We start from the raw sequence: 26,272 nt of genomic DNA, 5'->3' as shown, positions 1-26,272 counted from the left end.
TCATCATTGGATGGATAGATCTGAGGAGTCATCTGAAAGGCAGAGACACGCAAATGGATATACTCTTCAAAGAGAGGTTACCAACAGACAAGGGAAGAGAAAAGATGAACGATAAAGTCATAAGGAATCTCCACTATTAGGAATTCAAGCTAGAAGGGAGATGGCTCCCAAAGGAGTTCAGGAAGGATCACATATGAGGACAATCAGAAGTGGCCAGATCCAGATCCTGCAGTGTGTTGCCCTTACGATACATTCAGTCTTTTGTTACTTATTTTATTTTGCATAAAATTCAGTATCCTACTGCATTTTTATGTAAACACCATCACATATTCTGTCAATACTTTATTTCTTGTTAATTTTCTTCCTAAGTATGTCCCTTTATTTCTTTGATTATTAATATTTAATAAGCAAACATGAACTAACATTTCATATTTGAAACATTGACAAAAATCTACCTATGTCTTGCTCTTCCATCCCATCTCTCTGACTCACTACAAATATAAGCACTTTTTTGCATTTTTGTATAGTTTTACCACTATATCTATATATATACCTGCTAAATTAACTTCATAGTTACTTTTTTACTTTAAAGGAGCTATTGTTGTTGTTCAGTCGTTAAGTCGTGTCCAACTCTGCAACCCCATGAGCTGCAGTACGCGAGGCTTCCCTGTCTTTTACTATCTCCCAGAGTTTGCTAAAACTCATGTCCATTGAGTCGATGATGCCATGCAACCATCTCATCCTCGGTTGTCCTCTTCTCCTCCTGCTCTCAATCTTTCCCAGCATCAGGGTCTTTTCCAATGAGTTGGCTTCTTGCATCAGGTGGCTAAAGGATTGGAGCTTCAGCTTCAGCAATCAGTCCTCAGTGAATATTCAGGACTGATTTCCTTTAGGATGGATTTGTTTGATCTCCTTGCTGTTCAAGGGACTCTCAAGAGTCTTCTCCAGCATCACAGTCCAAAAGCATCAGTTCTTCGGTGCTCAGTCTTCTTAACTCTCACATCCTACTTGACTACAGGAAAAATGATAGCTTTGACTATATGGACCTTTTTTGGCAAAGTGATGTCTCTGCTTTTTAATATGCTATCTAGGTTTGTCATAGCTTTTCTTCCAAGGAGCAAGCATCTTATAATTTCCTGGCTGCAGTCACCATCCATAGTGATTTTGGAGCCCAAGAAAATAAAGTCTGTCACTATCTCCATTTTTCTCCTTCTATTTGCTGTGAAATGATGACACCGAATGCCATGATCTTAACTATTTGAATGCTAAGTTTTAAGCCAGCTCTTTGCTCTCCTTTTTCACCTTCATCAAGAGGCTCTTTAGTTTCTCTTTGCTTTCTGCCATTAGATATGCATCATCTGCATATCTGAGGTTTTGGAACTTACTTTTACCCACAGTATTATGTTGTTTAAGATTCATCCATATGGGGGCTTCCCTGGTGGTCCAGTGGCTAAGACTCCGAACTCCCAATGGAAGGAGCTCAGGTTTGATCCCTGGTCGGGGAACTGATACCACATACCGCAACCAAGACCCAGCACAGCCAAAAAATAAAGATTCACCCATATTGTCATATGTAGCTGTAGTCCATTCATTTTTACTGCTCTGTAATATTTCATATATGACCATATGCCTCACTTTATTTTCCTATATCCAGAAATAGGAAAATTTCCACTTAGCCTATTTCCAGATAGTTTATTTTGAATAGTGCTTTTATGAACATTCTTGTGCTTGTCCCATAGTATACATTGCAAGGACTTCTATTGGGTATATATCTACTTACATTCATTTAAAACTCTTTTTGTGAAACATAGCACATTAGAATGGCATTAGGTGAGTTTTCTGATTGTGGAAATTCAAGTCTAAAATAATCAGCATCTTTTCCTAAAGTGAAATATTCAAGTACCACCCTAGGAGCCTTATATAGTACACAGCCTAGATAAGGGCTATTTACCAAATGTTTTCTTGGGGAGCAAAATTATAAGCTGGAGTTGGTCACTGATTTTTTTTTTTTTTCCCACTGACCCAATTTAATGTCAATGCTATTTTCAGGATACAAAAGGAAAACTGAGGGCCAGAGGCAAGGTAAGAGAGGTAACAGGTTAACTGAAGCTTAGCACTGCTTGGCAGCTAGTCCAGAAAAATTCACCTTCATCTTATTTGAGGGTCCTCTCAGCTTCCCTAGCAGCCCTCCTTGTGTGAGGGCGAACAATATGAACAGAAAGAACCAAGGAGAAGGGCTCTGCCAGCTTTGTTCACTCAGAATCAGTTGATTGTCTGCCAAGAAAAGTTTCTCATTGTCAAGAGATTCTGAGCTTGAAATTCTCATCTCTTTGTGAACACACAAGAAAGAACTCTTCTCTGGCCAGGGATCCTACATATGTGTATGTATGTGCACAGAGGCACAGGCAGACATGCAAAGAAAAAGTGAACACTGGACAGTCACAGAAGCTATTCTGCCATTCTCTTTATTATCATTTTCTACTTTTGAAGTGTAACAAATATATTTTCACGTAAATATAAATTGTAAGTATACCGTAAATATCAGTAACCATGTTGCTAAAACTTCCCACTCATTTTTACTTGTAGTAATCTAGCTTGAAAATCTACTTAGACTTTTAAGTCAAACCTCCTAATTTCCTGCTTTTACCAAACATCTTAGCCTTTGTCCCCAATGACAGTTTACTCTCTTTCACACCCATCTCACAGGGTGTCATGATGAAAGAAAAAGAATGAGTATCTGGTTATCTATGGATGCAGAAATGGAGGACCATCCAAAGGGGTCAGTGAGTCAGCAGTGTGACATGAACCATTGTGGCTTTCAGTGGGAACTTCTTTGACAAGATCTTTAGGGAAGAATTTTGTGGTCTGTAATTTCTAGTTATTTGCTATACTCCTATTTTCTTCTTGGGAAATGGATTTTTTTAAAAGTTGAATAGTATACAAATGGCATGTGTTTAGGTGGAGCAGAGTGCCAATGCCTTACCGATTATTCCAAGCCCACACACAAAAGATACATAAAGAAAGTATTGTTTCTGAATTGCAATGTGCATTCTACAAGGAGATATTTAAATCAGGATGGAAACAGCAGAGGTTTCTTCCTTCTTTGGACAGTACTATAAGGCATAAGAATTCCCTTACTCTGTCAAATGAGGGTACATTTCTCAATTCGTTTACCACCTTCATTGAAAGGGCTGGATGTAAATTGTATTCAATTAAGGTCTGTGCCTATAAGTACATTCCTGTAGAGTAGATATTATTTGGAAATTCTCTGTGCAACACCTATTCAGGATTTATCTAAGCATATTGTTAATATTTAAGTTTTCTAGACTCAGTCCTATGAAATAATATTGCTATCATTGCATGTTTACCCATGTCCAATTTCCTTTAAAAAATATGAAAATTTGACTGCAAATAGGTAGAGTAGAAAAGGTGAATTCTTCTTGTAGGAAGAGCATTAACTGGAACATTCTGATTCTTGAAAATTAGTACAGCAATTTTTTAACAGATAAAAGAACCTCTTATCTTATGAAGAGCTGCATTAATTACAGCCTGAAATTCTGTTTCATGCGTCCTCTTTCAGAGCCAAGGAGAAAGCAGAAAAGACGTGTGTTGTTGGAAGTCTGTTCTCCATTTTCTTTTTCTTTTTGTAAAATTGCTTTCTGAAAGGTAAATAGTACAGAAATGCTATGAGTTTAGGTGGAACACAGTGCCAAAGCAATACTAATTTTTCCAACAACAGTAGCTATAACTTTAAAAACAGAAAACAAATTCCAGTGTTATGAGTAACTTTGCTGATCATAATGAAAGAAGATGAAATTTAATGTCAATAGCAGTATAAGTGTAGGAGGTAATTCTATTTCATTTTATTTTCAGACAAAACAGAAACGGAACATGGTGATACAAGCAAATCAAATACAAGCAAATGAAAAAATCCAGGTAAAGAGTGTAGATATATCTTTGATCTACATTAAGACCAAAAGCTTTGGATTTAGAGCTATAAAAGGTAGTTTTCATTTTCATTTCATTTATTTCATTTTCATTTTAATTATGTTAAGACCTACCGTTCCCTTATTTCCTCACATTACCCTTTTTGGGTGATAGTGATCAACTAAATACAAGGCTATATAAGAGGGACATGGGAATAATCTATTGAGCAGATATTCTGTATGATGGTAATACTATCGTACATGCAAAGTTCACCAATATCTGCTTCCTGTTTTCTTTGTCCATCTTCATGAACTCTGTCCCCTTTCCTATTTAGCAACAACCTTTATCCAATGATTGGTTTAAGTCCAGTATATGTGTGCATACAAGCCTGCTATATAGTGGTGGTATCTACATGCTTAGAGTTAGGGGGCAATTCTTTCATTTTTTAAATGCATCTATAAAAGAAGCCAGGATATTTTTATGCACTGGTACTAGAGACCACATTCTCCATAATACATCCAGGAAAAATATCAGGTCAAATGGAATACTTATAAGATATGAAAGAATTTAAAGTAGCAGCAAGCAAGTCTAATTCTATGATATAAAACGCAAGTAACAAAATGGCAACACACTGTAGTATTCTTGCCTAGAGAATCCTGTGGACAGAGGAGCCTGGTGGGCTGCTGTTTATAAGGTCACACAGAGTTGGACATGACTGAAGTTATTTAGCATGCATGCGTGCATTGGAAAAGGAAATGGCAACCCACTCCAGTATTCTTGCCTAGAGAATCCCAGAGGAGCCTGGTGGGCTGTTGTCTATGGGGTCACGTGGAGTTGGATGTGACTGAAGCAATCACGATGGTGTGATCACTCACCTAGAGCCAGACATCCTGGAATGTGAAGTCAAGTGGGCCTTAGAAAGCATCACTATGAACAAAGCTAATGGAGGTGATGGAATCCCAGTTGAGCTATTTCAAATCCTGAAAGATGATGCTGTGAAAGTGCTACACTCAATATGCCAGCAAATTTGGAAAACTCAGCAGTGGCCACAGGACTGGAAAAGGTCAGTTTTCATTCTAATCCCAAAGAAAGGCAATGCCAAAGAATGCTCAAACTACCGCACAATTGTACTCATCTCACACGCTAGTACAGTAATGCTCAAAATTCTCCAAGCCAGGCTTCAGCAATACGTGAATCGTGAACTTCCAGATGTTCAAGCTGGTTTTAGAAAAGGCAGAGGAACCAGAGATCAAATTGCCAACGTCTGCTGGATCATCGAAAAAGGAAGAGAGTTCCAGAAAAACATCTATTTCTGCTTTATTAACTTGGCAAAGCCTTTGACTGTGTGGATCACAAGAAACTGTGGAAAATTCTGAAAGAGATGGGAATACTAGACCACCTGACCTGCCTCTTGAGAAATCTGTATGCAGGTCAGGAAGCAACAGTTAGAACTGGACATGGAACAACAGACTGGTTCCAAATAGGAAAAGGAGCACGTCAAGGCTGTATATTGTCACCCTGCTTATTTAACTTCTATGCAGAATACATCATGAGAAACGCTGAACTGGAAGAAGCACAAGCTGGAATCAAGATTGCCAGGAGAAATGTCAATAACCTCAGATATGCAGATGACACCACTCTTATGGCAGAAAGTGAAGAAGAACTAAAAAGCCTCTTGATGAAAGTCAAAGAGGAGAGTGAAAAAGTTGGCTTAAAGCTCAATATTCAGAAAACTAAGATCATGGCATCTGGTCTTATCACTTCATTGGAAATAGATGGGGAAACAGTGTCAGACTTTATTTTTTGGGGCTCCAAAATCACTGCAGATGGTGATTGCAGCCATGAAATTAAAAGACACTTACTCCTTGGAAGAAAAGTTATGAGCAACTTAGATAGCATATTCAAAAGCAGAAACATTACTTTGCCAACAAAGGTCCATCTAGTCAAGGCTATGGTTTTTCTGGTGGTCATGTATGGATGTGAGAGTTGGACTTGAAGAAAGCTGAGTGCCGAAGAATTGATGCTTTTGAACTGTGGTGTTGGAGAAGGCTCTTGAGAGTCCCTTGGACTGCAAGGAGATCCAACCAGTCCATTCTAAAGGAGATCAGTCCTTGGTGTTCTTTGGAAGGACTGATGCTAAAGCTGAAACTCCAGTACTTTGGCCACCTCATGCGAAGAGTTGACTCATTGGAAAAGACTCTGGTGCTGGGAGGGATTGGGGGCAGGAGGAGAAGGGGATGACAGAGGATGAGGTGGCTGGATGGCATCATGGACTCAATGGACGTGAGTTTGAGTGAACTCCAGGAATTGGTGATGGACAGGGAGGCCTGGCGTGCTGCAATTCATGGGGTCACAGAGTCGGATACAACTGAGCAACTGAACTGAACTGAAGTGACTTAGCATGCATGCATGCAACAATCGTATTACTCTTCTGTAAAAGTTCTAGATAAATGAACTTGTTGAGTCTGGTAAAATAACTGAGTTTAATAGAGAATTGAGAGTCATCAAATTAAAGTCAATGCCCTTTGGTGCTCAGAATAGGTTCACGTTTACAAATGGTGTTGCCTAATGTAGTAGAAAGAGCCCCACAAACCTAGATTTGAATTTCAGATCTGCCATTGATTGGCTGGTGACCTTGGCCAAGTGACCTTCTGATCCTCTGTACTCCTCCACAATGAGGGAAAATGACATTTAGCTTGCAGAGCTCTTGTTAAGGATAGCTATTCATTGGGTTCAGTTCAGTCACTCAGTCGTGTCCAACTCTTTGCGACCCCATGAATCGCAGCACGCCAGGCCTCCCTGTCTATCACCAACTCCCGGAGTTCACTCAGACTCGCTTCCATCGAGTCCGTGATGCCATCCAGCCATCTCATCCTCTGTCGGCCCCTTCTCCTCCTGCCCCCAATCCCTCCCAGCATCAGAATCTTTCCAATGAGTCAACTCTTCGCATGAGGTGGCCAAAGTACTGGAGTTTCAGCTTTAGCATCATTCCTTCCAAAGAAATCCCAGGGCTTATCTCCTTCAGAATGGACTGGTTGGATCTCCTTGCAGTCCAAAGGACTCTCAAGAGTCTTCTCCAACACCACAGTTCAGAAGCATCAATTCTTCGGTGCTCAGCCTTCTTCACAGTCCAACTCTCACATCCATACATGACTACTGGAAAAACCATAGGCTTGACTAGACGGACCTTAGTCGGCAAAGTAATGTCTCTGCTTTTGAATATGCTATCTAGGTTGCTCATAACTTTTCTTCCAAGGAGTAAGCGTCTTTTAATTTCATGGCTGCAATCACCATCTGCAGTGATTTTGGAGCCCAAAAAAATAGTCTGACATTGTTTCCACTGTTTCTCCATCTATTTCCCATGAAGTGATGGGACCGGATGCCATGATCTTCGTTTTCTAAATGTTGAGCTTTCAGCCAACTTTTTCACTCTCCTCTTTGACTTTCATCAAGAGTCTTTTTAGTTCCTCTTCACTTTCTACCATAAGGGTGGTGTCATCTGCATATCTGAGGTTATTGATATTTCTCCCAGCAATCTTGTTTCCAGCTTGTATTTCTTCCAGTCCAGATTTTGGCTGTTCTATAAAGTGTCTAGAAGGGTGCCTGACATGTATGGGCTCAAAAGTAAGTTGCTTTTGCTTTTACTGTTGTTATGTATTTTGACACACTGCTTTTCTATCAAATGCCTCTAATATTATAATGAACATAAAGACCCCAATGATCCTGAAATCATAAGTAAGATATAAAATGCCTGAAATTTAGAAAACACTTTTGATCCAGAGTACTCAAAATCCTCCCCTTCTAATTTCTCCTCCGATTAGTTTTGTAAACTGAAAGGAATACTCTTGTGAGCACATCCAGGAGCAGGCGTGAGACGGGATATCACTGCCTGGCTGCACCACTTTTACAGCCAATCCAGGCTAATTGAAGGGACAGAATGGCATCAGGAGGAAGGTGGGCAAAAGGAAACAAGGAGTGAAGTCTTCACATCATAGGCCACCAGGGATGTCTCAGAGGATCCCATCCACTTACACATAATGCAAATCAATTTGAGTCACCTGCTGAAAAAATGAATAAATAATTTGGAAAATGTTGCAATTTATATAGAAGCTAAGAAGGAAGGCAAAGACGTGGGTTCCTTTCAAATATCATTTAAAAAAAAATTTTGTCCAGAATTAGCCCAGTCATTGCTTCCCTTCTCGACTTTTCTCAAGCTGTCAAAAGAGAGCCAAACTTAGTTCTTAGTTCCTTCAGGTTTCTTGCTGGCTGCCAAATAATATGAGGCCCTTCATCTCCTCCCTGGTGTCGCAATCCTTCACAATTGCTTCATCCACCAACTGCCTCACGCCAACACTTTGCCTACTGTTTTCTTCTCTGTCTCTCCTTCCTGTGTGGCCACTTGGCCAGTTTGCCAGCAGCGGATTGGCCCAGATCAGGCTGTCACGTGACCAAGTCCCAGCCTCTGCAAAGCACCCACGTCTGAATTTCCATGACGCACCTGCTGCCGTCACTTTGGCTCTCAAGTAAGTCAGTGGTCAAATCTTTTCCAAAAGTGGTTTTGACAGAGAACAGCTTAAATCACCAAAGATGTTGACAAACGCACGTTATCTAGGAAAGTGAGTAAAGCAACTCATTTGAAGGACAGGAACAGATAAGGCCACCTCTTTGTCTCCTTGCCTTTTTACACTGATATTCCTGTGGAGACAAAGGGAAAGAATGGAAAGGAAACAAAGGCAAATCTTTAGCGCTGGCTGTCCCAGGGTTGATTAGGATGCTGATCTGTGTGGCAGGTTTCTAGGTTCTCACCCAACTTCTTGGCTGCTATTCAAAGGATTTAACAGTGCTCTTTGTAAATAGTGGTGTACAAAGCTGTTCTAAAAATAGTACATTTCCAGGATCTGAATTGGGTGAGTGGAATGAGTGGCAATGACTGTATTGTACAAGACAGATTACAAGCAAGTTACTCGATGGTACTTGATATGCAGGGTTATTCACATGCTTCCTCTGGCTTGGTTAAATAATGCAAACACATTTACCAACGTACATGATCATTTTGTTTATTTGTGCTCCGGAGAACTCGTGTGTGTTTATGACTGACAAATGTACGTGTTCTATTTTCTGACAATCAAACAAAGCTCTTGCGATGAGGTAAATAGCTGAGTTAAATAGTGGAGCCGACACTCCTGAGAATCGCTGATGTGACACTTTGGTGGTTGTTAATGACAGGTTTCCTGCTGCGCTTTCTGCCCGAAAGGATTTTTGCTGAAGGTGGGAATCAACAAGAGGCTCTGATGACTAGGGGGACTGCTGGGTTTGGCTAAAATCTCTCTGGAAACCATGTGCGTGAAAGCTTGTGCCTCATAAGTAATTTTTCACCGAGGGAGCTGCTGCTCTTGTTCTTCCTCGCCCTAGCGCCTGTGTTTGGGCTGTGTGGGACCTCAGAGAGCAGCACAGTCCTTGCTGTTGCCTACTGCAGAAGGCAGGTCAGAGGCACTTTTCACAGAAGACTCAGGCTCAGGAAGAGCCCTAACGGAGCTTTAAATAAGAACATAATTACCTGAAATGAGATGCTGTGATGTGTTTGCAGTCATTTGAAAGCAAAAGACACCCCTTCTATTTTCAGCTATAAGTGGTGCTTGTTCCTATACATTCTGAGAAGAGAAATGTTCTCTTTCCAAAATGCAATATAATTATTTCTTACATAAATTGTTGTCTTTCAGGCAGTTTGGAGATGCTCTTTTTTAATATCAGTAACGATGTGTAAAGTCTTAGGTGAAGCCCTGGATTGTTCTGACAGGTCAATTTCCTCTTAGAAGTCAGAAACTGAGAATAGGGACAGCTCTTGAAGGAGTCAGACCAGGGAAACACATTAAAGAGGATTAAAAAAAAAACCTCAGCCTGTCACTTTAGCAAACATTTCTCCTACCCAAACTTCATGCCTATAACTCGATACAGTCTTGGGTAGATTGGCTTTGACAGTCTGAAAGTGTACATTTTGACACTCCTCCCTCCCCTACTTCTGTATGACTTTGGGAAAGGTCCAAAAACTCTGACTCTCCAGTTTTCTCATCCATGAAATGGTTAGCATAATATCCGCTTCACTGTGAGGATTAAATGAGGTAATATAAGCAATGTTCTTGGCCCATGGTAGTAAATGGGATGCAGTTAGCATTCCTGGACATGGCCTCTCAAATAACATCCTAGTCTCCCTCAAAATAGGTATCATCTAATAGGCTGAACACTATTCAAATGTCCAATTCCTTTTGAGAACTACCACCCTCATCATTATTATTTTCCTGGTTGTTGAAGAATGAACAGTCCAGAAGGCATTAAATCAGAAGTTCCTGGCATATGCGTCTTTATCAACATCTACCTGATAATGGGTGTTAGGGCTTACCTGGTGGCTCAGACAGTAAAGAATCTGCTTGCAGTGTAGGAGGCCTCGGTTCCATCCGTGGGTCAGGAAGATCCCCTGGAGAAGGAAATGGCTACCCACTCCAATATTCTTGCATGGAGAATCCCATGTACAGAGGAGCCTTGTGGGCTACAGTCCATGAGGTCTCAAAGAGCAACTGAGCAACTAACACAATAGGGGTTAATTTCTCTTTGGAGCTGCCTTGGAGGATAACATAAACCATGATTCCAGCCATGGAATTTCCTCAATCTGGCTTTTATTTCTTATGCAAAGGAATTATGGTTTTTCCCCCCTAATAGGTGGATATTTGCTTACATCCCTGGAGAGTCAGAAAAATGATATAGATTTCATTTCTTGTTTGAGACTAATTTTTTTGCAAACAGATAAAAGAATATAACTGAGTAGATTATTGGAGGGCACACTCTCAAGCGTGAACAAAGTGAGCTCTGAAAGAGCCTAATGCAGTTATAGGGGGATGAAGGCCAGGTAACATCCTCATAGTCATGGTCACAGCTAAAACCCTTACCCACCATGTTTGTGAAGGTAAGAAGGGCATATGAGGTGGCTCTATAAATGGAAAGGTAAAACCATGTAAAATAAAGTGTAGATGGTACCTCTGCTAGTGACTGTTTTCAAAATTGGCTTTCAGTCTTTGTGTACAGTGTTCTATAAATTTATTCTACAAAGATGGTTAGTGATCATCATCCAAAGTTAATTAAGTTCCTATAAACAAAATCTCAGCCAAATATGTGAAAATATTGGAATTGACCTTTTTAAAATAAAGCTTTCACATCAGTATACTTAAAAATCATATTGAAAAGACAAAGGATTTTGAAAAATGTCCAACTTTCATTTTCACTGGCCAAACTGAATTAATTCTTCTGTTTTCTCTTCAGAGGGGCACAATATTGCCTCTAAGGGGCTTCTCTTCTCAAAGGGATAAAATGTACAAACACAGCAACTAAAAGAATGACACTTTCAATTCATTTGAGATTTGTTTTGCTTTTCTGTTTTATTGTAAGCCTATCTGCTAATGTGCTGACCGTGTTCTAGGCATTGAGAGGAATTAAAAGCTGTCACTGTGCTAATGGATCTTGTTGAGGGTGAAATGACTTTCATCTAAAAACTATTGTACTCAAGACAGTGTCCATAAGTCTCCAATTAAATTTAATCAACCACTAATATAATGCCAGAGATCTACAAGGCTGTGTATGGTTAACAGCAGGTAGGCTGGTGCGGCAGAGAAGTGGAATTTAGTAAAGGTAGATGAGGGTGGCTGTGGGCTAAATTATGTGCCCCCTAATTCGTATATTAAATTCTAATCCTTATACCTCAGAATGGGACTGTATTTGGTATAGGGTCTTTAAAGAAATAATTAATATGAGTCCATTAGGATGGGCCCTAATCCAATGTGACTAGTATCCTTCTCAAAGAAGATTTAGGATGCAGAGACACATAGAGAAGAGGTCATGTGAAGACACAGGGAGAAGACAGTCATCTGCAAGCCCTGAGGAGAGGGCCCAGAAGAAGCCAGCTCTGCTGACCCCTTGATCTTGGACTTTTAGCATCCAGAATTGCAAGGAAATAAGTTTATGAGTTTATTGTGTGAGCCACACAGTCTGGGGTGCATTTTCTTATTTATGGGAGCCTGTGTAGACTAATACAGTGGACTTTGGGATGAGTAAGATTTGTTTAGGTTGAGAAAAGAGGGCAAGTAGGTGCTACACTTCTGTCTTTCCTGTTGTTCTTATTTGGATTTTATTTTCATTGTTTGTGTCCTTGTCCTACTATTAGGTGTAGAAGTTAGAAGGGAGAAGGGAGATGGGAAAAGAATTTGGGATGGAAGAAGTAAAATCAGAGAATGAATGAGACTGTTGGAGACCAGACTTGGGTTTTACTGGCGACCATCAGACATGGAAAAGCAACAAAAATCTGCAACTGTAAAAAGCAGTGAGCAGTTTTAAAACTAAAGGATAACATTAAGAATAAGAAATTGTAGAGTGGTTAACAGGATTATCAAAAGTCTGAAATTTATCTGTACTCAATAAAGAGGTCTTTATTGCTTACTGGTGGCATCTGGTTAAGTTCAGCCTCTATCTTCTAAAGATAAATCCCAATATTATCATTGTAGTTATGACTTATTTGATATTTATAACACCCCAGGGTTGCTTCTTGCTACATTATTTTTACACTGTTGAAATAAATTTTTTTTGCAATGGATATAAATGATGTAAATATAATAAGGAAGCATTTATATCAATAGTAAAGACATGGCTGGGCTACTGAGTCAAATAGAACTTGTCACTCAAGTGATTCTCATTACTTATTAAATATTTCCCAGTGATTGAGGGGTTTCCAGTTGTGTGAAAACATAGTAGGGACAAACACCAGTGTGTGAAGATAAAATGCTGCCTCAAATCTAAGCTATTAATCCAAACTCATATGTTCTTCCCTTGTGGCTCAGCTGGTTAAGAATCCACCTGCAATGCGGGAGACCTGGGTTCAATCCCTGCATTGGGAAGATCCCCTAGAGAAGGGAAAGACTACCCACTCCAGTATTCTGGCCTGGAGAATTCCATGGACTGTATAGTCCACAGGGTTGCAAAGAATCGGACACAACTGAGTGACTTTCACTTTCATATATTCTACCACCTGGACATAATTTGTTTTCAGTGTGTAATGTCAAGAAATACGTATTTAAGTGGCCACATGCAGATTGTTATTTCTTAAGGAAAGAGCCTATGTTTGGCCTAACTCCTTTGAGTACTTTAGTCTCAATAGTGGCTTTAGAAGAATGTTTCTTTCATTACAATTTTGCAAGTTATGTTGGGGAGTCGGCAGGAAATAGAATTACTGAAGAAGGTTTTTATACTCTCATCTAAACTGTTAGGAAAATACTTGGTGTAGAGAACACTTCTCCCTTCAGAACCCTTTTTTTTGTTCTCCCAAGGACTAAAATGTCTGGGAGACTTTAGAGCTCCCTTTAGGGCCAAGGGCTGTTTTCTGCACAAGGAGTTCCTGCCCTGGGTGGCTCACAGCCTCTGGGGTCATGCCAGGCCCTACCTCACCTGCTGGCTCTGCCGCCTGGGCCCACTGTTGTCCACTCTCTGGTCCAGATCCAAACTGTCTATATATAAAGGACTTTGATCTGGATACTTTGACATTCAGTTTCTGGACTGAAGTGGCACTTTAATCAGCTTCCTATAGTCAGGGGCAGTATTCTTTACTCTCGTGCCTGGCTATAGTTCCAGAAATTCCTGGCTGAGCATCTGCTTTCTCAGGAGAAAAAGGTGAGCATGTAAAACATGTGAGTACTTTTCTTTGTATCCCTGTCGATAGTAAAATGCTCAGCACACATTTAATGCATGAAAAAGAGAAGAAAAGAAAAGAAAAAAAAAAAAGGACAGGGAAGGAAGAAAGACAAAAAGAATAAATGTGGGTTCTTTGCACAGTTAGAGACTTCCCTGATAGCTCAGTTGATAAAGAATCCACCTGCAATGAGGGAGATCTGGGTTCGATCCCTGGGTTGGGAAAAGCCCCTGGAGAAGGGAAAGGCTACCCACTCCAGTATTCTTGCCTGGAGCATTCCATGGACTGTGTAGTTCATGGGGTTGCAAAGAGTCAGACACGACTGATCGACTTTCACTTTTGCACAGTTGCTACACTTGGCAATGTGGTCTGCAGCAGTAGGAAAAAGCCAGCTAAGTGTCTGTAGCAATTCTGTTTGTAATGTTCTCTTTGACCATTAGCCCCAACCATTATCTCCTCCTAGGGGTTTCCCTGGTGGTGCAGTGATAAAGAATCCACCTGCCAATTCAGGAGATGCATGTTCAGTCGCTGGACTGGGAAGATCCCCTGGAGAAAGAAATGGCAACCCACTCCCTTATTCTTGTCTGGAGAATTCCATAGACAGAGGAGCCTGAAGGGCTACAGTCCATGGAGTCAAAAAAAAGTCAGACACGACTTAGCGACTAAACAACAGTTACCTCCTAACTCACCCACTTCTGTAGAGAATTCTTTTCTCCATAGAAGGATTGTCCCTGCCATCATATCACCAGACTCAAGGGATTTTCCAAGGGTAGGCAGAAACATTTCAGAGAACACAGCAAGAAGTCAAACTTAGGAAGATAAGGAAGGTCTAAAAAGTACAGCCTGCCTTATTTATCCTAGTGATGTTGTTATTGCCAGATCCTGTGTTAATCCTAATGATTTCCATTTTAGTTATCACAGGGCCTTACATGCCCCAGAATATCTGAGTAATTTTCCCCAACTCTGTTCTTAGACTGTCTATATCTTATATGAGATGAAGGAAAAAGAAAAATAACACCCTGTGGCAGATACTGGGCTAGGTACCTCTGGAAAACACATTTTGGAATGTCTACACAGCCCACAAGGATCCACTCAGCATGCTGCTCGCCACGGGGTGAGGCCCTTTAGCCCTGTTTATGCTCAGTCCTAGCCACTCTCCACTGAGAGTGGAGTGGATTTTCTTGAGAGACTTAAAAATTGGAGTTATGGATTCCTGCTACCTCTGTGTTGCTGCTGCTAAGTCACTTCAGTCATGTCCGACTCTGCGACCCCATAGACGGCAGCCCACGAAGCTCCCCTGTCCCTGGGATTCTCCAGGCAAGAACACTGGAGTGGGTTGCCATTTCCTTCTCCAATGCATGAAAGCGAAAAGTGAAAGTGAAGACGCTCAGTCGTATCTGACTCTTAGCGAACCCATGGACTGCAGCCTACCAGGCTCCTCCGTCCATGGGATTTTCCAGGCAAGAGTGCTGGAGTGGTAGTGTCTTGGAAAAGGATACATAAGCTCAAAGGCTATGGGTCAGTCAGCTCTGTTGGTCTAGGGGAGAGAAAGTGAATTCTCACAAAAGGAGAAAAAAAATCAAATACACAAAGAGACGCTACAGTGGATCCTGACGACTTTTTATTTCTTGGTCAAAACCTCATTATAAGGCTTAGCTGAATTCTTGACTTTAAGAACAATGGGATATCACTATAAACTTATAATTAATTTTTTCTGACTCATTCTCTCTCACTTTTTCCCTTAAACCAGGTCAGGTTTATTTCTATTACCTGGAATGTAAGGAATCCTAACCAGTAAAGTGATGGCGTGTGTTGTACCTTATTTAACATGATTTTCACAACAGATCTGTGAGGAATTTTCTGTCTCTGTTTTACTGATGAGGAAACATGGATTAGTAACAAAAGTTGCCTAGGCTTTACACTTCATGAATTTCCGGGATGGCATTTGGACTCAAGTTTTGTGAACTTCTGAACCTAATCTTTTCCCACTGGGCTCTTACTCCCTTGGAGGTGCTCTGACAGCTAGGGACATCTCCCGTGACCTCAGAAAGACCTGAAGTTTTGTAAACCTTAAGGTAACAAAGATTCCAAGGATCGCAATTGCCCTGGCTCCTGGTTCTCTAGCAGGACACCAGTTTCTGACTGTTCTGCCTGCCCCTACCCGGTGGGAACACAGACTGTGCATTCTTCTAGGCCTGGAGGAGACACTCTTAAGCTCCATGGGGAGCAGGATACCCCACCCCTCGGAGAAGGCAATGGCACCCCACTCCAGTACTCTTGCCTGGAAAATCCCATGGATGGAGGAGCCTGGTAGGCTGCGTTCCATGGGGTCGCAAAATGTCGACATGACCGAGCGACTTCCCTTTCACGTTTCACTTTTACGCATTGGAGAAGGAAATGGCAACCCACTCCAGTGTTCTTGCCTGGAGAATCCCAGGGATGGGAGCCTGGTGGGCTGCCATCTATGGGGTTGCATAGAGTTGGACACAACTGAAGTGACTTAGCAGTAGCAGTTCCCACAAAAGAAAAAACGTCAAGTCTAAAGGATAGTCTCCTTTGGGTTTGTTGTCTTCTGGCCCCTGAGAGTCAGCAGGGAGCTACAGCACTAGGCTCGTGCGCTGCCTCCTGCATTAAGCTCTGAACGCTCCTTCCACTAAACAGTTGGACCAGAATGGGTCAGTCTATTCTTTCCCTCGGAGAAGGCAATGGCGCCCCACTCCAGTACTCCTGCCTGGGAAATCCCATGGGCGGAGGAGCCTGGTAGGCTGCGGTCCATGGGGTCGCGAAGAGTTGGACACGACTGAATGACTTCACTTTCACTTTTCACTTTCCTGCATTGGAGAAGGAAATGGCAACCCACTCCAGTGTTCTTGCCTGGAGAATCCCAGGGATGGGGGAGCCTGACAGGCTGCCGTCTATGGGGTCGCACAGAGTCGGACACGACTGAAGTGACTTAGCATCATTCTTTCCCTGGAACATAGGGTCCTTTTTCCTTCCACTGAAAGCTGTTTTCTGTTTCATTCCATGATTAATTATTTGGAATTCATCATTCAGATCCTGTTGGGGAGGTGAGAATGCGGCCCAGGTGGGACCTGTGGCAGGGAGGTGCTCTAGGACTCCTGTCTTGACCAAGGCCTTTGATACCTTGATATTGGCTTAAGAACTTGTTAAAGACATGGATATATTTCCCCCATCTTCCTAATGACATGAGTGATCATTAAATGCCTATTTTGTGTTCTGAATGGGAATTATGATTCTCCCTCTGTGGACCCTGAGCCCATGTACTGAGACCAAGTTCTTGAAATTCTCTCCCTCTGAGGCAGATTCAGTATCGCACCACAGAGATGATAATTGACTCTTTTTTTTTCTTTTCTGTGTGATGATTTGATGATTGCTGTAACCACAGTTACCTGGCCAGGATTTACAAAAGGGGAATAAAAATTACAATTTGGAGATCACTCTGCACTCCCATCTTCATTTTCAGTTCCCTCTATCTATAAAGGTTTCCCTTTATCTTCGCCAAAACTTTGTTGGCTTAAGTGGTGGCCTGTTTAAGAATCTGGATTAGTTGTTAATGTTGCACTGATAGTTTTCTTAAGTACTTAGAGGGAGACTAAGATTAATGTTAGGTTAATCGACAGAGGAGCCTGGTAGGCTGTAGTCCATGGGGTCGCTAGGAGTCGGACACAGCTGAGCTATTTCACTTTCACTTTTCACTTTTATGCATTGGGGAAGGCAATGGCAACCCACTCCAGTGTTCTTGCCTGGAGAATCCCAGGGATGGGGGAGCCTGGTGGGCTGCCATCTCTGGGGTTGCACAGAGTCAGACACGACTGAAGCGACTTAGCAGCAGCAGCAGCAATCTCACTTTAGTACTTGGTACAGAGTAAGTAGTCTCTGAATAAATGTTAAAAGGATGAATTACAATGATTATAAAACACTGAATAAAAATAGAATCTATGGTACATCACTATACTCAATAAGAGGTAGAAATAAAGAGGAGAAAGAGGAAGAGAAAATTCTTATCTATAGAAAGCGATTAGATTAGAAAAAAAAAAAAAAACAACAACACACTGTTTTGCAATCCCAGTGTAATATTTGGTCCAGGCAAGGATCATCAACAAATGCTAAAGCCACTGGGTGAAGGGTTATTAGGAAATAAGTTATTCACAAGTCTCAGAACATCAACTATCAGATTACTTATTAATTACCAAGGGGAAAGAGTATCTTCGTACCAGAGAAATAGAGCAAACAACAGTTTAACCATGCTGTTACTCAAAGCATTACCAATAATGGGTCAAAGTGACGTTATGTCTCTCTTGGTATGCAGTTTGAAGTATGCAATGGTATCACCCCCCTTTTTTTCCCAAAAAGATTTCAACCGAAGCTAATTATGAGAAAACTGTCACACAAATTTAAAATGTTAGACCTACAAAATAAGCGACCTGAACTTTTCCCCAAAAAGTTAATCTCATGAAAGATGAACAAATTAGGGAGCTAGTTCCAGATTAAAGAAGCCAAAGAGATATAACTGACTCTAATGAGTATAAACTGAATAGATCCTAGAGCTTAAAAAAATATTAGGAAGAACATTTTGGAAAAAATTATGAATAACAATTTGGAAAATTCATATACAGCATATGTATTTCATGGTATTAATCAATATTAAACTTCTTATATGTAATAATGGTTCTGACGTTGTGTAGAAGAATGCTTGTCTTACATCATAAAATATTTAGGGGTGAAGTGTCATGATGTCTGTGATTTATTTTTAAATGATTCAGTAGTAAAATTATGCATATATCGCACACACTATAGTGTGTGTGTGTGAGAGAGAGAAGAAAAGAGAAAGAAATGGTGCAAAATTTTAACAGTTGCTGAATCTAAAGTGAAGAGTATGTATTGATTGTATTGTTCTTTCAACTTTTGTGTGAGTTTGAAAATTTTCAAATAAATTGCAGGGGGTAAAGAAATGACAAACAGACTGACTTTTACTTTACGAAAAAGTTAGAAAGCCCAGGTAGTTCTTTTTCTGAAATAGGTGAGAGAAATTGGAAAGCAAGACAGAATGAATAGAAAATAGAATCATAGAGTGTTATCATTTGAAGGATCTTTAAAGTCTGATGTTCAGACTGATTCTGAGAAACAATCTGGAAGAAAAAATTTCTGGCTAAATAAATTGGGGAAACAAGGCACCACTCTCTCTCTCTCTCTTGGAGACTCACAGTGAATATTATTAGCATGCTAAAGTTCTGAGTAAGGAAGTGTGTTTAATATTGTTTAATGTCACAATTCCTAAACTTATTTGATCACAGAACCTCTTTTTAAAAAACATTACCACCATTAATTTCCTCAGAAGCAAATGTTCCCCAGAATAGACAGAGAAATCCTGATCCAACTTTATTTAACAAGGAAAGAAATAGAGACTCAGAATAGTTGATTTTTTTCAAGGTCACAGTGGAAGAGATGAGCCAAGAACTCAGGTTCTGAGAAAGGTGATACAAAGACCGTGATTGGTAGCATTCACAGAGAAGGAAAACAATGTTTCTTACAAAGATCATGCTAATTGAAATAGTTAATGCCATTTCAACAGCAAAAACCCTGTGTTTTATCCCATTTATACAAGTTCTACATACAGCATCTGTTTTGCAAACATGCCACCTTTGTTTGTAACCATGGAGATATATGTTGTTTGCTAATATCATACCATGCAGGAGAAAATGAAATGTCTTATATATATGATGCAAATCTAAGTTTCATTCTGTTATATGGAGTAAATATGACATAGAATTGTGATCGAATCAGCCTGTCTTAAGTTACACTGCTTATCAGTTGTGATAGGCTAAGGGGGAAAAACTCCCATGTTCTGTCGCTTTATAAGCCAACCACATTAAGAACATACATCTGCTTTAAAACTACACAGTTCCTTTTCTAGTGCCCAAGCAGATTTGCTCTGGGCTCAAGCAATTATCAAACCCGGCTCTGTCTCTGATGGCTGCAGTTTGCATTCGGAGCATGAGCACAGCCCTGGTGCAGGACGGGCAGTCTCAGGCAACAGATGTCAACTCCCTTGTAAAGGCGCTGCTCTGCCTCACAACTGGCAAAGAGAACTGAAGGAGTTCCCTTCCCTTTATGGCTTTTATCTCTCTGGTTAATAGGGGATGGTGCTTAGAGGAGGCAATTCTTGAGCTATAAATCCAGACAGCAAATAAAGCATGGGGAGAAGGAGGAAAATTACAATGTAAGACGTTTCCTTTGTTTACTATGCTTAATTGGGATTCCACACATGAATGGAGAAGAGAAGAGGTTCTCTCTCCCAGGGTGACTAGGAAGGGGAAAAAGGTGGGTTTCCCTCTGTCTGCTTGCTTTTTAATGTGCAAATTAGTCAGAGCCTTTCCCAGCCTGAGAGAGTTTGTAGTTTTGAGTCCAAGGCCAGTGTCTCAGTGGGTGCTCAGTAAATATTAATTGAAGAAGATGATGGCTTTGAGGAGTGGTCTTAATTATATTCTCTCAGCCGCAGCCCTCTGGATGGACACAAAGGTCACTCTGTCTCTTGCCCCAGGCACTACCCGAGTGACCCATTCAGTTAATGAGAAAGGCCTTGTTCTCTCATTTGTCTCCTACCTCATCTGCAGTTTCATTCCCAACCCATCCTGTGGTCTGTGCTCAGAGACTGATGAGAAGAAAAAGTCAAAAGTAGAAACAACAGCCGCTGCAGCCTCACTGCTTGTATGCTCTTCCTCCACTGGACTCAGCACAGTACCCTCCTTGGGCTGGTAGCAAGGGGAGGGGGTTGAAGGAATTCAGCTGGAGAAATGGGTGGGGGCTGCCAAAGGGAATCTGATGTGGTGGATTGTGTTATTATTCCCAGCAACTCACACACCTTCTAACAGGATTGCACAACTTGCAGTGCCTCCTGAAGGAGAGTACACAGTTTCTGCACTTTTGATGTCAGGCTTGGACTTGTGAAAGTCAGTCAGTCATGTCCGACTCTTTGTGACCCCATGGACTGCCAGGCTCCTCTGTCCATGAAATTCTCCAGGCAAGAATACTGGAGTGGGTAGCTGTTCCCTTCCAGGGGATCTTCCCAACCCAGGGATCAAACCCAGGTCTCCCACATTGTGGGCAGACTCTTTACCATCTGAGCCACCAGGGAAGGAAATGGCAACCCCCTCCAGTATTCTTGCCTGGAGAATCCCATGGACAGAGGAGCCTGATGGGCTATACAGTCCATGGGGTCACAAAGAGTTGGACACGACTGAGCAACTTCACTTCACTTCACTTGGACTTGTGAATACTCTGGCCAATGGATTGTGGGCAACCTTGACTATTCCTCATTCAAGTAAAAGCTCTAAAGCTGCTGTGAACCAGATGTTTGTTCTCCTCCCCCCAAAATTCATACATTGAAGCCCTAATGCCCAGTGTGATAGTTTTAGGAAGTGATTAGGTTGTGAGGGTGGAGGCTTCATGAATGGGATTAGTGCCCTTAAAAGAAGAGACACAATGGTGTGATCACTCACCTAGAGCCAGACATCCTGGAATGTGAAGTCAAGTGGGCCTTTGAAAGTACACTACAAACAAAGCTAGTGGAGGTGATGGAATCCCAGTTGAGCTGTTTCAAATCCTGAAAGATGATGCTGTGAAAGTGCTGCACTCAATATGCCAGCAAATTTGGAAAACTCAGCAGTGGCCACAGGACTGGAAAAGGTCAGTTTTCATTCCAATCCCAAAGAATAATGCCAAAGAAGCTCAAACTACTGTACAATTGCACTCATCTCACATGTTAGTAAAGTAATGCTCAAAATTCTCCAAGCCAGGCTTCAGCAATACATGAATGGTGAACTTCCAGATGTTCAAGCTGGTTTTAGAAAAGGCAGAAGAACCAGATATCAAATTGCCAACATCTACTGGATCATGGAAAAAGCAAGAGAGTTCCAGAAAAACATCTATTTCTGCTTTATTGACTATGCCAAAGCCTTTGACTGTGTGGATCACAAGAAACTGTGGAAAATTCTGAAAGAGATGGGAATACCAGATCACCTGACCTGCCTCTTGAGAAACCTATATGCAGGTCAGGAAGCAACAGTTAGAACAGGACATGGAACAACAGACTGGTTCCAAATAGGAAAAGGAGCACGTCAAGGCTGTATATTGTCACCCTGCCTATTTAACTTAGAGTACATCATGAGAAATGCTGGGCTGGATGAAGCACAAGCTGAAATCAAGATTGCTGGGAGAAATATCAATAACCTCAGATATGCAGATGACACCACCCTTATGGCAGAAAGTGAAGAAGAACTAAAAAGCCTCTTGATGAAAGTCAAAGAGGAGAGTGAAAAAGTTGGCTTAAAGCTCAACATTCAGAAAACTAAGATCATGGCATCTGGTCCCATCACTTCATGGGAAATAGATGGAGAAACAGAGGAAACAGTGTCAGACTTTATTTTATTGGGCTCCAAAATCACTGCAGATGGTGACTGCAGCCATGAAATTAAAAGATGCTTAATCCTTTGAAGGAAAGTTATGACAGATAGCATATTCAAAAGCAGAGATATTACTTTGCCAACAAAGTTCCATCTAGTCAAGGCTATGGTTTTTCCTGTGGTCATGTATGGATGTGAGAGTTGGACTGTGAAGAAGGCTGAGCACTGAAGAATTGATGCTTTTGAACTGTGGTGTTGGAGAAGACTCTTGAGAGTCCCTTGGACTGCAAGGAGATGCAACCAGTCCATCCTAAAGGAGATCAGTCCTGGGTGTTCACTGGAAGGACTGATGTTGAAGCTGAAACTCCAATACTTTGGCCACCTCATGCGAAGAGTTGACTCATTGGAAAAGACTCTGCTACTGGGAGGGATTGGGGGCAGGAGGAGAAGGGGCCGACAGAGGATGAGATGGCTGGATGGCATCACGGACTCGATGGACATGAGTTTGGGTAAACTGCGGGAGCTGGTGATGGACAGGGAGGCCTGGCGTGCTGCGATTCATGGGGTCGCAAAGAGTCAGATACGACTGAGCAACTGAACTGAACAGAAGAAGAGACATGAGAGAGGACCTCTTTCTCTCAGCTGTGTGAAGATACAATGAGAAGACAGATACCTGGCAAAAGTCAGACCCTTACCAGACTCTGAATCTGCTGGCACCTTGTTCTTGGACTTCCCAGCCTTCAGAACTGGGAGAAATAAATGTTTGTGGTTTAAGCCACTCACTCTATGGTATTTTTGTTATTGCAGACTTAACTGACATACGTAGATGCATTGTGTATTTCCATCAGCTCTCTTGCTGTTTTCTCTTTGCCATAAGAATGGCATGGCCAAAAAATGGACTCCTCTTTCAGCCTGGATCTGGAATGAAGGAAACACAAAGATAAGACTGATGCTCGTGTCTTCTTCATTACAGATCCCGGAAAAAGCCTTGTAGTTTTAACTAAAAATCAGGGGGCTGTTTGCATAGCAGCAGAGCTGACTGATTAATGCCATTTGAGTGGAGTAGCAAAATGAAGTTAGTGACTTGACTGCTCCATCAGTACTGGTCTTTACCGGTCAAGCTACCAACATGTGATGAATAATAGAAGCTCCTTCAGCCCTTGTTCCTGCTGTTTTGACACTGCCCCCACAGCCTCCTTGAACTAAATAAAGTTGTATGGCATACCATTCCAACTGCTGACAGATCAAGAAAGGGGCTTCTTTGTGAGGATGCGCTTCTCCAAGGTTAGAGAAATCTTGGCTTTCTCCAGAGACCTGCATGAGAGGCATTGTATCTTTCATTTCTCTGAACTGCAGTCCAGATTTGCCTTAGTGCCTCCTCCAACACTGCAGGTGCCAACAGCCTTCCAAGAGGAGCAATGGGCCCATGGTAGAGTAGCATGACAACAGGGATAACTTTGACTCATTTGTGCTTTGCATTAGTATTTACACGCTTTCACCAAAGCACTTACCTAGTGTATGTTATAACTAAATACTGACTTAGATTAATGTCCTAAACAGGAAACAACTGAAAAATTAAACATTTATGAATTTGAACTGAGTTATAACTTTGTGTTAAGTTTATTTAGGGATCATTATTTGTTGGTTTATGTTATGCTATGCCTTTATAAAGATGGTTGTATGAAAATATTGAATCATACAGCCTCTTTCAGGAACTCTGTGACTATAAAATTCTTATACTCTTGCTAAATTTAATCAGATTGCGTATTACCAATAGATTTTGATAGCTGTCATAAAATAAGGAATTCAAACCAGCAGATGATTATAACTGACAACAGGAATGTAACTGTGAACTTTGAAAATATGCTAATGCTTATCCCTGTATAGAAATATTAGCCTAAATTCTTTCTATGACATATGCATACGTGTTTATAATCTATTTTTGTATAGAGTAAAAAAAAAAATCAGTTCCCAAAATATCACTCTCCCCTTTGACATTTATCAGTGATAGCAATAATGTCAGGGAACATTAGTATACTGAAGGAATACAGAGATGCTGCCTACAGCATACACTTGGGTTTTACTTTAAAAGAATTTGATACACATCCTGAACACTTGCCTAATTTTTGCTTTAGATCAAATTCCTGCATACTGGGTAGTCACTATGTTGGGTCTTGAATCTGGTCCTATTCATCTTTTTAGGCTCAGGAACTTGCATAAAACCCACTAAATAAGAGGGCCTTTACTCCGGCAGTTGGTGATGGACAGGGAGGCCTGGCGTGCTGCAGTTCATGGGGTTGCAAAGAGTCGGACATGACTGAGCAAGTGAACTGAACTGAAACAATAATTTGGATAGACAGATGGATGGGTGGTGGATAGAAGAATAGATAGCTGAGTCTCCTGTCCTCCTCAAAGATAAGACAAAAAAGTAATCATATTGATATTAATTAAAACAATTTAAGGAAGAAGGCCATGCATTCTTTTAATATAGGTAAGGTAAATCCAAAATAATATTAATTAAACTATGATAATCATTATCATAGTGATAGCTTACAGTGAACGATGTTGGATTTGTGATCTCTGAAGAAGATTTAGCTTCTGGACCAGGGACCAGGCTTGATCACTCAAGAGCTTTTGTGTAGCAGAGTTTTATTAAAGCGAAAAAGGGACAGGGACAGAGAAAGCTTCTGACACAGACATCAGAAGGTATGGAGAGTGCCCCCACTCACTAGTTTATCAAAGCCTATGTACTTTAACCAGACCCACTCCCACAACATACATCTTAAATTAACAAGATTAGAACAATAGAAAGGTCTTACCAGACCCACTCCCACAATATACAGTCTTAAGATAACAAGATTAGTCAGAAGGTTCTTGTTAAGGAGAAACATGTCCTTGAGCAGGATACATTGTTACACTGACTAAGACAAAGCAATGGAAAAAAAGTTTGTCCTTTTCTTCTCCTTGAGAGCCCCAGACCCCTTTCTCCTCCTCAGGGACCCTGGACTTATCAACCTACCTAGGAACTGACTCTTTCAATAGTAATAAATTAGAATGTTCATCTGAAGGCATCTTTTGCTTTAAATGCTCCTGAAGGCTCAGCAGTGATGGGTAATTTTCTTCATGCCCTCAGTTTTCCTTGAGAAGCTTTCTACAGCAAGCCCACAGTAAGATGTTAATAAGACTTCATCATGTAGGGGGCATGTGTTTTAGAGTTCTTGTTACTCTAACGTATAGACAAAAGTTTCTGTCTTATTCCTGCAATGCCTTTTATAAGGAAGAACAAGGAACTTCAGATGGGAATATGATTTGATGAGATCTATAGTTGTTTTAATGACAGGTTGGTTGTTATAACCCTTAGATCCATTAGGTTTTAGTCATGACTATTTGTTTCATCCTTGTTCAAAAATTCTAACTTCTTTCTCTGTGCATCCATTCTCCTCCTAAGTTCTTTGATCATCTTTGAGATCTTTGTGATAATTACTCTGAACTCTTTCTCAGGTAGATTGCCTGTCTCCACTTCCACTTAGATCTTCTGGGGTTTTATCTTGTTCCTTCATCTGGAAGATATTCCTCTGCTGCCTCATTTTGTCTAAGTTGCTGTTTGTATTTTTGTGTATGTGGTGGGTCAGTTAGGTTTCTTAACCTTGGAGAAGTAAGATGCTTTGTAAGAAGTAAGAGCCTTCTTTGTAAGACATCCTATGTGTCCCAACAGTGCACTCCCCTCTCATCACCCAAGCATTATGCTCTCGGGGTTCCCCCTAAGAGGGCCATGTGGCTCCTTCTGCTGTGGTGGGCTGATTATGTAGGCAATCTGGTAGCCTAGTGTGGTTGGCTGCCTGGCCCTGTCTCGTGCACATGCTTTTGGCTGCTGTTTAGCAGGGCCTGGTCACGAGGCAGCTGGCTGCAGAACCCTTGAGGGCCCCGGGGCTAGTGCTGGCTCACTGGTGGGCAGATTCAAGGTCCTGAAGACTCTGGGGCTGTTGCCCACCCACTGGCAGGTGAAGCCAGATCCTGGGCTAAGTGTCAGTGGAGTGTCAGACAGAGCCAGTTCCTGGAGTCTGACTGCAGAACCCAGGGATCCCAGAGCTCATTTCATATCAGAGAGAGAGAGAGAGAGAGAGAGAGAGAGAGAGAGAGAGAGTGTGTGTGTGTGTGTGTGTGTGGTTTCTGACACAATTGGGTGTGGGATCCAGGG

General features: G+C 41.3%; 1 protein-coding gene across 1 annotated transcript in view; it reads left to right on the top strand.

Annotated features, from left to right (window-relative positions):
- JADE1 (jade family PHD finger 1) overlaps nucleotides 1–26,272 on the top strand; it is a 399,925-nt gene that overhangs the window by 190,050 nt on the left and 183,603 nt on the right. Inside the window, exon 3 of the mRNA XM_060401007.1 lies at nucleotides 3,874–3,936. The gene's annotated coding sequence lies outside the window, so the exon portion shown is untranslated. The remainder of the gene's footprint in view (nucleotides 1–3,873; nucleotides 3,937–26,272) is intronic.

Source organism: Ovis aries, chromosome 17 (genome assembly GCF_016772045.2).
Source record: "Ovis aries strain OAR_USU_Benz2616 breed Rambouillet chromosome 17, ARS-UI_Ramb_v3.0, whole genome shotgun sequence".
In the NCBI taxonomy this organism is placed as follows: Eukaryota; Metazoa; Chordata; class Mammalia; order Artiodactyla; family Bovidae; genus Ovis; species Ovis aries.
The sequence above is the reverse complement of the archived record's forward strand: the minus strand, read 5'-3'. Positions and strand labels throughout refer to the sequence as shown.